The following is an 11,035-nucleotide window of genomic DNA, read 5'->3' on the forward strand; positions in this document are numbered from 1 at the left end:
TCAAAGAGCAAAATAGTCGAAAGAACTGAATTTTTTTGTAATCAACTTACAACCCTGGTGTTTCTGCTTTAAGGACATGATATATAATCAATAACACTCTTCCGTGTAGAGGGAAAGCTCATTCGCCTTAATTCAGGTCCTCACTTGGATCAACGTTACTTCAGCAGAGGTTGTTCCTCGCCACGTGGAGCCGTGTTGCATTGGACATAATCCAGACCAGAACCGAGTCCACAGGTTCGTTTACAGCCTCGTTCATGTAATTAGCCTTAAATCACAGGTGTACTCACCTGTGCTGCGGTGATCACAGGTAAGATGACTTGTACTGTCAATCAGACCTGTTTGTTTTCAGTTATACATACGATCAAATATCCTTCGCTTCAGCTCAAAAATAGTACAGTTATTGTGAGATGGTGCCGTTTCTTGTCACGTAACATTTTAGTGATATTGCAGTTTTGCTGTAAACGGTATATAAATACACGTAGAGGCTCCAAAATATGATAAAACCGAGTTCCACCTGGCCGAGAGTTAAACGGTTCCACCTCGTGTCCGTGTCTGCGGCCTCATGATTCAGGATGGAAACCCCTCCCAGGTGGCTAGCTGATGTGGATCCAGCAGTCCTGCACTGAAGCATCAGGCGGTCCAGCCCGGTCTTGGCAGGTCTGTGTCTATGAAGCCCAGGCAGAGTGTACGAGGTGAAAGGTAAACGCTTCCTCATTCTGTTCTGACACAATGAAGTATTCTACGTGGCTGAAGCGAAAAAGGGAAACCTTTCACTTATTTTTTACTTACCTATTTTGCTCGGGGAGTAGTTGGTGTTTTTCATGTTAACGTGCCGATTTAAAGGTCGTCATTTCCGTAAATCATCTGGCAATGACCTGTAGAGCTGCGTCCATCTTCCCCACAGCCGTTACCATTTTAACCGCAGTTTTCCAGTCGCCATCTCGCTGGCTCCTGCCTACAAAGCTCTGATTGGCTCTTTTTCTAACCCGGGAGGCGGCTGTCACTGAGCACGACGTCAGACCTGTTTCAGTCTCTTCGGTCATTGGAGATGTGGACAGAAAGCCAATTATTTACACTTACATGGCCACTTAAGGAAAAAAGAGACACGTGTTGTGTCAGAATCACTCACTAGATACGCAATTTGCCACAGTTTCTGGAAACAGTACAGTAGACTTTGCTTTTTCTACCACTGCTGGAGAAAAAAACGTTTTAAAAAAAAGTCCCTGTGGTAGGTAGCAGCTGGTAGTTAGAGCGAATAACTGGCCAGGAAACTCAGAGCAGGCGAGGGGCTTGTTTGCCCTGAATTCAGCCTGACGCAACTGGTTTTTATCTGAAACAGCAACAAATCAAGAAAACGACATAGTAGATACGAGGGGGGTATTCAGTTGGTTGCTATCTGCAACCTCACCACTAGAGGCCACTAAACCCTACACACTGTTCCTCTAAATCAGAAAGTGAAGGAGAGCCCTGAGAGCCCACGCACTCACACACACACATGAACACTACACACACTCGCACACACATGAACACACACACACACACACACACTCACACAATGAAAGTCATGCTGCGATGGAGAGGGAGAAACCTTTTGCTGATATATGTGACTTTTGTTTGCGGCGCCGTAGACACCGACACGCCTGCCGTCGATGGCGAAGCGTTCAGTTGTGCCGATCGCGCCGTCGAGAGGGAGATCCTGGATCCTCCTCTGGCCGGAGCTCCACATAATGGAGGGGGGGTAGATGGACGACAGACCCGACCTGACGGAGAGGGCGAAGAGAAAATATGAATTCAAGATACTTTCATCAAATGAAAGCAAAGATCTGTTATTGAGAGCAATGAATGGGGAGTGATGAACGAATATTGCCGGCGAGTACGATCTGCGTGTTAATAAATGACATTCTCCACTGATCATTTTTCAGTTTCGAGCACCTTTTCTCGTTCGTCACCATGTCGCCACATCTCACACAGACGTTTGACCCCTCACATTGTTTTTATTGAACTCATACTTTAAGTGGTCTAACCCCATTTATGCAGGTGCACAAAATATGACAAACCCTCTCCAATGTAGTGCAATACAAATCCATAACGCCTCAGTTTGCAGCCTCTTCCGGAGCCACCGCGGTGCATCAACACCTCGTTGAAACGGAGCACTTCGGCTTCACTGATTCTGCACTAGATTGCATTAGATGTACATCGCGTATGTGCCAGATCTCACAGTGTGTGTGTCCATATTTCCCTGTCTTTCCTTGGCTGCTGGAGCTTCTACACTCTAGCCTGGATTTTTGTTGCAGCTGTGTCTTCAGTCATGCACATCCCCAGCACTTTGTAACACTTAGCGAAGGGAGGCGTTGGCCGGACGGAGCCCGGGCGGATGAGTAATACTCCTCTACTCCTGCTCTGTGACTTCAGGACTACTCCTTCACTACAAAGGCCTGGTCTCCCAGAAATGTCCCTCCAGCATGTTCCAGCTCGTTAGGAAAAAGGCACAGAGAAGTTCATGCAATTGGCAAATCAACCACCAAAAGTGAGGTCCGCTCCTTTTAGCGTTGCGATTTCCACAAAGTGTTGCCGATCAGAGCCTCACCTGAATGAAGGGACCCCCGGGGCGCTCGACGGCCACCACACCCGACCATCTGGCTGAGCTCCAGGTCCAGGATGAGGATCTCTCTGGGATAAAGCAGCGGCACGTGGACCCTCTGCAGACGGTCGTCCCCGCCCTCCGCACTGCGGTGCCCCAGAGGAGAGCGAGGACGGGAATGTGCACAAAGTAAGAAAAGTCAGTGTCAGGTTATTTTCTTAGCTGGAAAACACTGGCACGTATCTGGACAGGGTTTGCCACAAGCTTTTAACAAATGAATTCATCTTTTCATAAATTAACTCTCCTTCTTCCCTCCTGCCCCCCCCCACTCTCTCTCTCAACCCCGCCGGTCGAGGCAGACAGCGCCCACCATGAGCCGGGTTCTGTTCGAGGTTCATCTAGGATCAACTCGATCTTTACTCATGTCTTCCCATACAGAGGCCGAATGGATTCGTTATTACTGTTCTGGTCTCTGTGAGTCTCCGGAAAATGAGGGGGGGGGCTGATGAATTGAGCAGGTATTGGCAGCGTCACACATTATTTCGAGAGTCTTTAAAATTAGAGAAACGTCCAGAAACCGAATCCAGATCAGTGGATCAGAACCGTGTTTCTTCTTCTTCTTTCCCATGAATCCTGTGACGACCCCTCGGGTTCACCTGGTGACCCTCTGGGGGGGCCCGACCCCCAGGTTGGGAACCAGTGGACTGAACTCTCTCCCTGTCTATGACGTAGCTAAAGGCAGCTCCACCTGGAGCAGCTCCAGCAGTAAAGTGCTGCTGAAACCTCCGTGACTCAGGATCAAGGATCTGATCACGTTATTTATGGTAATAAATTACTTTGGATACTTTTACTTGTAATGGGGTATTTTTACATTGTTGTATCAGTACTCTTCCCTATAGTAAGTACAGGATCTGAATACTTCTTCCGCCTCTGAAGAAACACAACTGTTTCATTTTGTACATTATTTTCACTTCATACGACCTGTTTAGACAAAATGAAATAAAATGGGTCCAAAAGTAGACGGACGCTGGCTGTCAGCCAATCAGAGAAGGGCTGAGGCAGCCAAGGGTGTGTCTGGGTGAATGCTCTGTGTGTGTGTGTGTGTGTGTGTGTGTGTGTGTGTGTGTGTGTGTGTGTGTGTGTGTGTGTGTGTGTGTGTGTGTGTGTGTGTGTGTGTGCCCCCCAACAGGCCGGTTCCAGTGGATAAGTCCGGGGCTGAAGAGCGGCCTTAACACGGGCCAGGTTTTCCAACAGTGAAGACTGCACCATGCCGTCTTCACTGTTGGAAAACCTGGCCCGTGTTAAGGCCGCTCTTCAGCCTCGCCCGAACAGAGCACTGACTACACCTAATCCAGCTGAGTCTGGAAACACTGTTGAACACAGTGTTTTCCTGCCGTTTTGGTCAGCATCCTCGACCACACTGAACTGTCTGATCGGAGGGGGAAAGGACCAAATCTGTTTTGGTTGCTCTTTAGTTCAGAAAACCAAAACCTACCGACGACGGTCAACGTGTTGAGCCGTGCGGCACAGTCTCATCCGGTTAAACCTCCGTTCAGTCCTCCCCTGCTCTCTCTTTCCGTTTCTGTTGTCTGACCACACAATGTGCGTGAACTGAATAAAAACCACGGGCGAGAAAACTGCGATTTCCGACTAACTTGGGATTTGGTGTCAGTCTGTGGGTCGACTGTATGTGTGGGATAAGACGGCAGAAACGTGAAATGTGACAGGCTACGCAAATGAATGATTCTCCCAAAAACACATTTTCATGACATTGCTGAATGGTGGATACATTTCATGAATGACCAAAATATATTTCTGTGCGTCACAGTTAATACACTGTGAACAGGTTACGAGCAATTTGATTATAATCTGTGTTTAGTAAGTTCCCGATTGCTAATGACCCGTTTAATTAATGTTAAATCTCCTCAGGAAGTCAGTATTGTCATACGTCGATGTCAGAAAGAGACCACCACACATGCTCCGAAGCGACATCAAAGCATCGCGGTGTGTGACGTCATCGGTGATGTCATCGACCGAGTAAGCCAATAAGAACTGAGCTTGCCCATAAATTAGGCACCATTTGTTACCTTTTGGTAACGTTGGAAATCACCTCGGGACCGTGAGCAGCGTGGACAACAGCCTGGAGAACATCATCAGGGAGGCCCCCAAGAGACCCCAAGAGACAAAGCCGCGGATGGAGCAAAAAGGGGAATATGAACAAATATTTAGCGATCTTGAAGAGGAGTTCCACTTATTAGCGATGTCCTGGGAGGACAAGAAGCTGACCCTCCATCAAGAGCGCGACCGCCTCGACGGAGAAAAGCAGGAGTCCAAGTGTGAGCTGATGAGACTGAAGCATCAGTACGCCAAGCTGGAAACCATGGCCTCTGAGCTCCGTGAGGAATTCTGCCTACGTTTTCAGGAGGACAAAGAAAAGTCGGAGAACTCCGAGGAGCTGCTTGGCGACTACAAGTTCATGGTCATGACAAATAAGGACCTTCAGGAAAAAGTGCAGAACTTAAAGGAGTGTGAGAATAGTCAGCGGAGATTACAGGGCCTGGAAAACAAGACCAACAAACCGACGAAACCCCCACATCTCCAAATGAATGACTGAATGAATAAGAAAAATACACCATAACTGCAAAAAATAGCCAATACTAATAAAAAAATCAAATTGATTTTGGACACAGTAAAGTGTGTCTTCGTTCATATTTGTTTTTCCTAATTTCTGATGAAATATTTTATTCTGCCTGTATTTTCTTCTATTTCTCATTCAGGCCTTAGCAGTTTGCAAACATGAACTTATAAACGTATTTATAGAAATAAAACAAAAGAGAAAATGTAAAATTAAAAAGATATGCATATTTGGGGGTAAGCTTACGGTGCGCAGGTTCTTCCAGTCAACTCTGAAGACTCATGTTCTGAGCGGGATTTGCTTGTATATGTTATACAGGTTAGTAAGTTACACAGGCTTGTTAACGACACACAAACTCAGTTATAAGGTTTGCTGTCAACCACAGCGTTGTGTAACGATGAAATGCTGCAGGACATTACTTTTAAGGGGAACTTTGGATCGCTAGCCTCTCTGTTGAAGGCTACCTCTTAGGACGCCCCCACTCGGTTGCAGTTAGCCAGCAGGAGTTTCCGTTAGAGTGATAGTTATAATGTTTTATGTGTTATGGGTTATTTTCTACAGTGTTTAGCTCAAATTGCAAGAATCCTTCTGTTAACACAACCGCGTTTCACTCCCTCATCCTCCACTTTGGTTTCCTTCCTTAGGATGTATAGCCGGTAAATAAAATCTGATCATGAAAGAATGAGTAGGGCTAAAACCGATGCAGTCTATTACAGCAGCCCAAACCTCATTGAAATAAATGGGAAAGACAAAACAGTCCCTCAGGATTACACAGCACACTACAAAGTGCAGACTCGAAAATAAGCAGTACGTTAAACCAACAACTCATGTGAGTCGTCAGGGTCACATGAGTCATGGTGTGAATGGGTGTCAAACTGCCTGGGGAGGGATCTCAGTGCGTCTCACGTTGTAAGTGGCTGATAAGTGGTTTCGTAGACCACCTCCTCTGTCTAGTGACGGTCATTCCAGTTTGACGTAGATGGCTTCTTTCGCTACTCTTTCAAACCATCGGTCTTCTCTGGCCAAACCGTGTTCATTCTTGTCCTCAAAAGAGTGTCCCGTCCTTCAGATGTAGGTGGACTGCTGAGTCCTGACCCGAGGAGTTGGCTCTCCTGTGTTGTGCCATGCAGTTGTGAAGCGGTTGTTTTCTTTACCAGTCTACAGGTCTGTGTATTCCTCGCTGCGCTGAACCGCGACACTAAATTGCTCTGCCTATGTCCGGGTGTTTTGTCCTCAGGGTGGACAAGCCTCTGCCTCAGAGTGTTACTGGGCTTCGAGTGCACAGGGATGCGGTTTTTGTTGGAAATCCTCCTGAGTTTTTCAGATACTCCCGCAAGGCAAGGAACGACAATGTCGTTCTGTTTATTGTTGTTTAGAAAACCTGGCGGGTCGGGGACTCACATGGGGACCTCAACAACTCTCAAGGTGTTAACCACCCCACAAGAGGTTAAATGTCTGGATGGACATTTTACCTTGCACAGTTTTCACGGTGTAACACAGGACATTAGTTTGAAACCAGCACGGTTGTTGTGGTTCCCAGTTTCAGGGTAAAAGTAAGTCAACACGTCATACGTGTTTAAAGTTTTATTGGTAACTTTTTTAAGCTGAGCCCTCTCTAAACATGCTAATAGAGAGAGTTCTGGTCTGGTTTTTTTTCACTGTGGAATTACTTTCTTCGTCAACTTCTTTTTTGAATGCTATCATTAAGCTACGCTACCGTTGCGCAGCAACTCCATGGTTGCATTGTTTACATCAGGAACCAGTTGACGGTTACTGATGCTTGCTGGCGTGGCAACCAGATCAATGGACACCCCCGCAGAAATCAGGAGGAGGACAGAGAGAGCGTGCTGAGGACGAATGAAGCGATGAGGGAAGAGACCTGGGTCCAGACAACAGAGACTAATGGAGAAGCGGCGATATAAACTGTATCTCCCTTTGATGGGATTCGGAGGGACGTCTGTTAGCGTAGTGTTATGTCTTTCACAGACACATGGCTACAGGAAGATACTCCGGATCCCATAGATGGCTTTCAGACAGTGTCCACTGTTTCTCCAAAAACAAGCCCAGGGTTAGCAAGGACATCAAAGAACTCCTGAATGAGAAGAAGAGAGCATTCAGGTTAGGGGACGGGGAGGCAATAAAGAGGGTCCAGAAACAGCTGCCATTGAATATCAGAGGGGGAAAGGAGGCCTATGGAGGAAGCTGGAGCAGAGGCTGTAGCAGAACGACACCAGGGAAGTCTTGAGAGGCATGAGGACCATCACTGGTTGCAAGCCCAGCAGTCAGATAGTAGATGGGACAGAGCCAATGAGTTGAACCATTGATCACTTTGATCAAAAACCACTCGTCCTATTGCCGTAAGGGACTACAGGCTGGTAGTGTTGACCTCACACATCATCATCATTAGTCAGGCCTTCATTGGACCACCTCCAAATCGGCCACCAACTGGATGTTCGAGTGGATGATGCCATCATACACCTGCTCCACCTTGCCTACACCTACCTGGACAGGCCGGGGGGCGCAGCCAGAATCATGTTCTTCGATTTCTCCAGCGCCTTTAACACCAGTCAGCCTGCCTTGCTTGGGAGGAAGATGCCTGCCAGGCAAGTTGATGCACCTCTGGTGTCCTTGGTCGTGGACTACCTTACTGAATGTCCTCAGCATGTGAACCCCAGGACAGGGCCATGCCCATGCAACTGCACTTTATGTTGGTGGGAAGTTGGACAAATTAGACTGTGCCGGGCGAACCATAGTTGGGTGTGCATTGGTTTCTTTAGTCTAATTTACCTCGGCTCGTTGCTGGTAACTAGCCCTAGTGGGGCAGACTGCTCTGCTGATGAAGGATAGTAGCGAGATGCTGTGGTGGCGTTCATAAAAAGGACTAATGGCCTCCTGCGGCCATAAGAGGGCGGTTGATTACACGACGAAGGCAAACAGACAATGTCAGAGCCTTCATGGGGTAGAACGCCGTTCTGAGATGTGAGGAGAGAAATCCATTCCACTTCGGTTTCGTTCTAATTGATGTCTAGTTTAAGCTTTAACTGGTCAATCAGCGCTTGCCTTGCTTGTCCTGATGGCACACCACTGGTTAAACCTGCCCTAGCTTAGCTGCTCTCCCTTTGTGACGTCCAGACCAAGTTGTCTTTGTTCGAGACAGATATAAAACTCTGTTAAAAAAAACGACCCTGGATCTTACTGGAGTGCCTATATTGATGTTTGTTTTTTTTCCTGTAAATCTAGTTTCTACCCCACGTGAGGTCGCCAACCTGCATGTTGATCTATAATTTTCCAAAATGTAAACAAATCAAAAAACGGATCAAGTTGTCGTCCACTGCCTCAGTCAAATCTGGCAACATTGGAAACAAACTACATGCACAGTGGCTAAAGTCAGATAACAACCATCCAGTCAGAGCAGAGGATGTACAATACATGCTCAACACACACACACACACACACACACACACACACACACACACACACACACACACACACGCCTGCCCAGCTGAAGACCAAAGTGACCCGACGGCGTTCTGTTAAAGTGGAATAGTTGAGTTGTTGCAGAAGCATTTCACAGCTGTTATGAAAATAAAATTAATACACAGACCGGCATGTGGAAAACTAACTAACCCCCAACACACACACACAAGCGCCATCATTAAAACATTCTGACTATCAATTAGCAGGCAGGCGCTGGATTCCTCACAGAGGCGATTTGGAGCCAGTTGTACAGACCTGAGATCCTCAGAGAACTTGACGCTCCACAGACAAACACGAGGAAACTCTTCACGTTAACGAGTCCGCATTCTGATACAACCATTCACTTACTACCTTTCAGCTTTGTCTCATTTTTAAAAAACTGTAACTCTCCTACGTTTTACAGGACCGTGCTCATGTTTTCATGGGCACTGGGATTGCTGGTTTTTAGACCCACCACCTCCGGCAACCTGTTATCATGAGCTGAGGGCTGGTGACAGTTCAATATTGTTGTCTATGATCCCTCCATATAATCATTTCCTAACTAGACTAAAACAACTAGGGGACTAGGATACTAAAGTAACGATGACTTAATGACATGTTATTAACATTATTTTTTCCTTCACAAACAATAACTAAACCAACTGATGTTTGTTCTGGAATCTGATTCATCAATGTGAAATAAAACACCCAGCTATGTATTATTAGATAGACCTTGATATATAATTTAGAATCATCATTTTGTATTGTTCTGTTATGGCAGGCAGGTTTGGACTGGGTTCAAACTGCTTCTCTAGCATGGACAAAATAAAGTTAAAATCCAAAACAATACACTGGTAAAGATTACCCAGCAGTTTCCATCCAGGTTTGCTTGTAGTCCCATTAAAATAAAGCTTTGTTGCATGTCATTCTGCGTATGTCTTATCCCTCATTTGTTGTCAGCTTTCCACGGTTGGCTGTCAGATAAAGGCATAAAGTGCCCCCAAAAATATGATCCACGCCTCAGGTGGTTTCATTGGAATAAGTGTTCATAGACAAAAGAGGTCAAATTAAGCAACATTCAGATTAGAGAAACGTCCAGAAACTGAATCCAGATCAGTGGATCTGAACCGTGTTTCTTCTTCTTCTTTCCCATGAATCATCTGACGACCCCTCGGGTTCACCTGGTGACCCTCTGGAGGGGCCCGACCCCCAGGTTGGGAACCAGTGGACTGAACTCTCTGCCCGTCTATGACGTAGCTAAAGGCAGCTCCACCTGGAGCAGCTCCAGCAGTAAAACTCTGCCGAGGCCTCCGTGACTCAGGATCAATGATCTGATCACGTTATTTATGGTAATAAATTACTTTGGATACTTTTACTTGTAATGGGGTATTTTTACATTGTTGTATCAGTACTCTTCCCTATAGTAAGTACAGGATCTGAATACTTCTTCCGCCACTGAAGAAACACAACTGTTTCATTTTGTACATTATTTTCACTTCAAACAACCTGTTCAAAGATGATTAAAGAACTGAAGCTTTTTAGTGAAAGAGGCTGTGAGATTGGATTAGACTTCCTCAGAGGGATCGAGGACACAAATCATCAACAGGCGTGTGTGTGTGTGTGTGTGTGTGTGTGTGTGTGTGTGCTGCTGTTGGAGAATTCTGTATGGAAATCAATAAAATATTATTTATTGTTGAGGGAGAAAGTGTGTGTGTGTGTGTGTGTGTGTGTGTGTGTGAGATGATGATGGTCTGTATTGATCGCTGCTGTTAGGCAGACAGTTCTCATCGCCATGGTGACCAACAGCAGCCCATAATGTTGCCGTCGGTCTGCAACCCATCCATCCTGGAAAAGCACGAAATAAGATGGATCTAAAAATAGACGGGCGCTGGCTGTCAGCCAATCGGAGAAGGGGTGAAGCAGCCAAGGGTGTGTCTGGGTGAATGCTCTGTGTGTGTGTGTGTGTGTGTGTGTGTGTGTGTTTTGCTGAGTCACATTCAGGTTCCTGTCAGGACAGGGGGGGGCTCCAGTCCTCCACCCACCCACCATGTCTGCATTCATCACCGAACCCACTGACTGATTTTAAACAGAGCTGAAGTGGAACCAGAATCCCACTGACGTTTGTAACGGGACCACACCGACTAAGAATCCAGAGCCTTTCTCAGCGGCATGTCAGGTGGCTCGCTCGTACGGAAAAACAATCTAGTTTCCCATAAGCCCCGCACGTTTGCGGGCTAATGCCGCGTTCGCGTCCTGTGGGAGGGAAGATACTGATGTTTACGAGTTGTGTTCGTGTTGTCGGACAACTCAGGTGGCAGCTGTCATTCTTCTTGTGCTTCTCGCTCAGATTCCAGCGTCTTGGT

The sequence above is a fragment of the Xiphias gladius genome, chromosome 11, assembly GCF_016859285.1.
Source record: "Xiphias gladius isolate SHS-SW01 ecotype Sanya breed wild chromosome 11, ASM1685928v1, whole genome shotgun sequence".
NCBI classification, from domain to species: Eukaryota; Metazoa; Chordata; class Actinopteri; order Istiophoriformes; family Xiphiidae; genus Xiphias; species Xiphias gladius.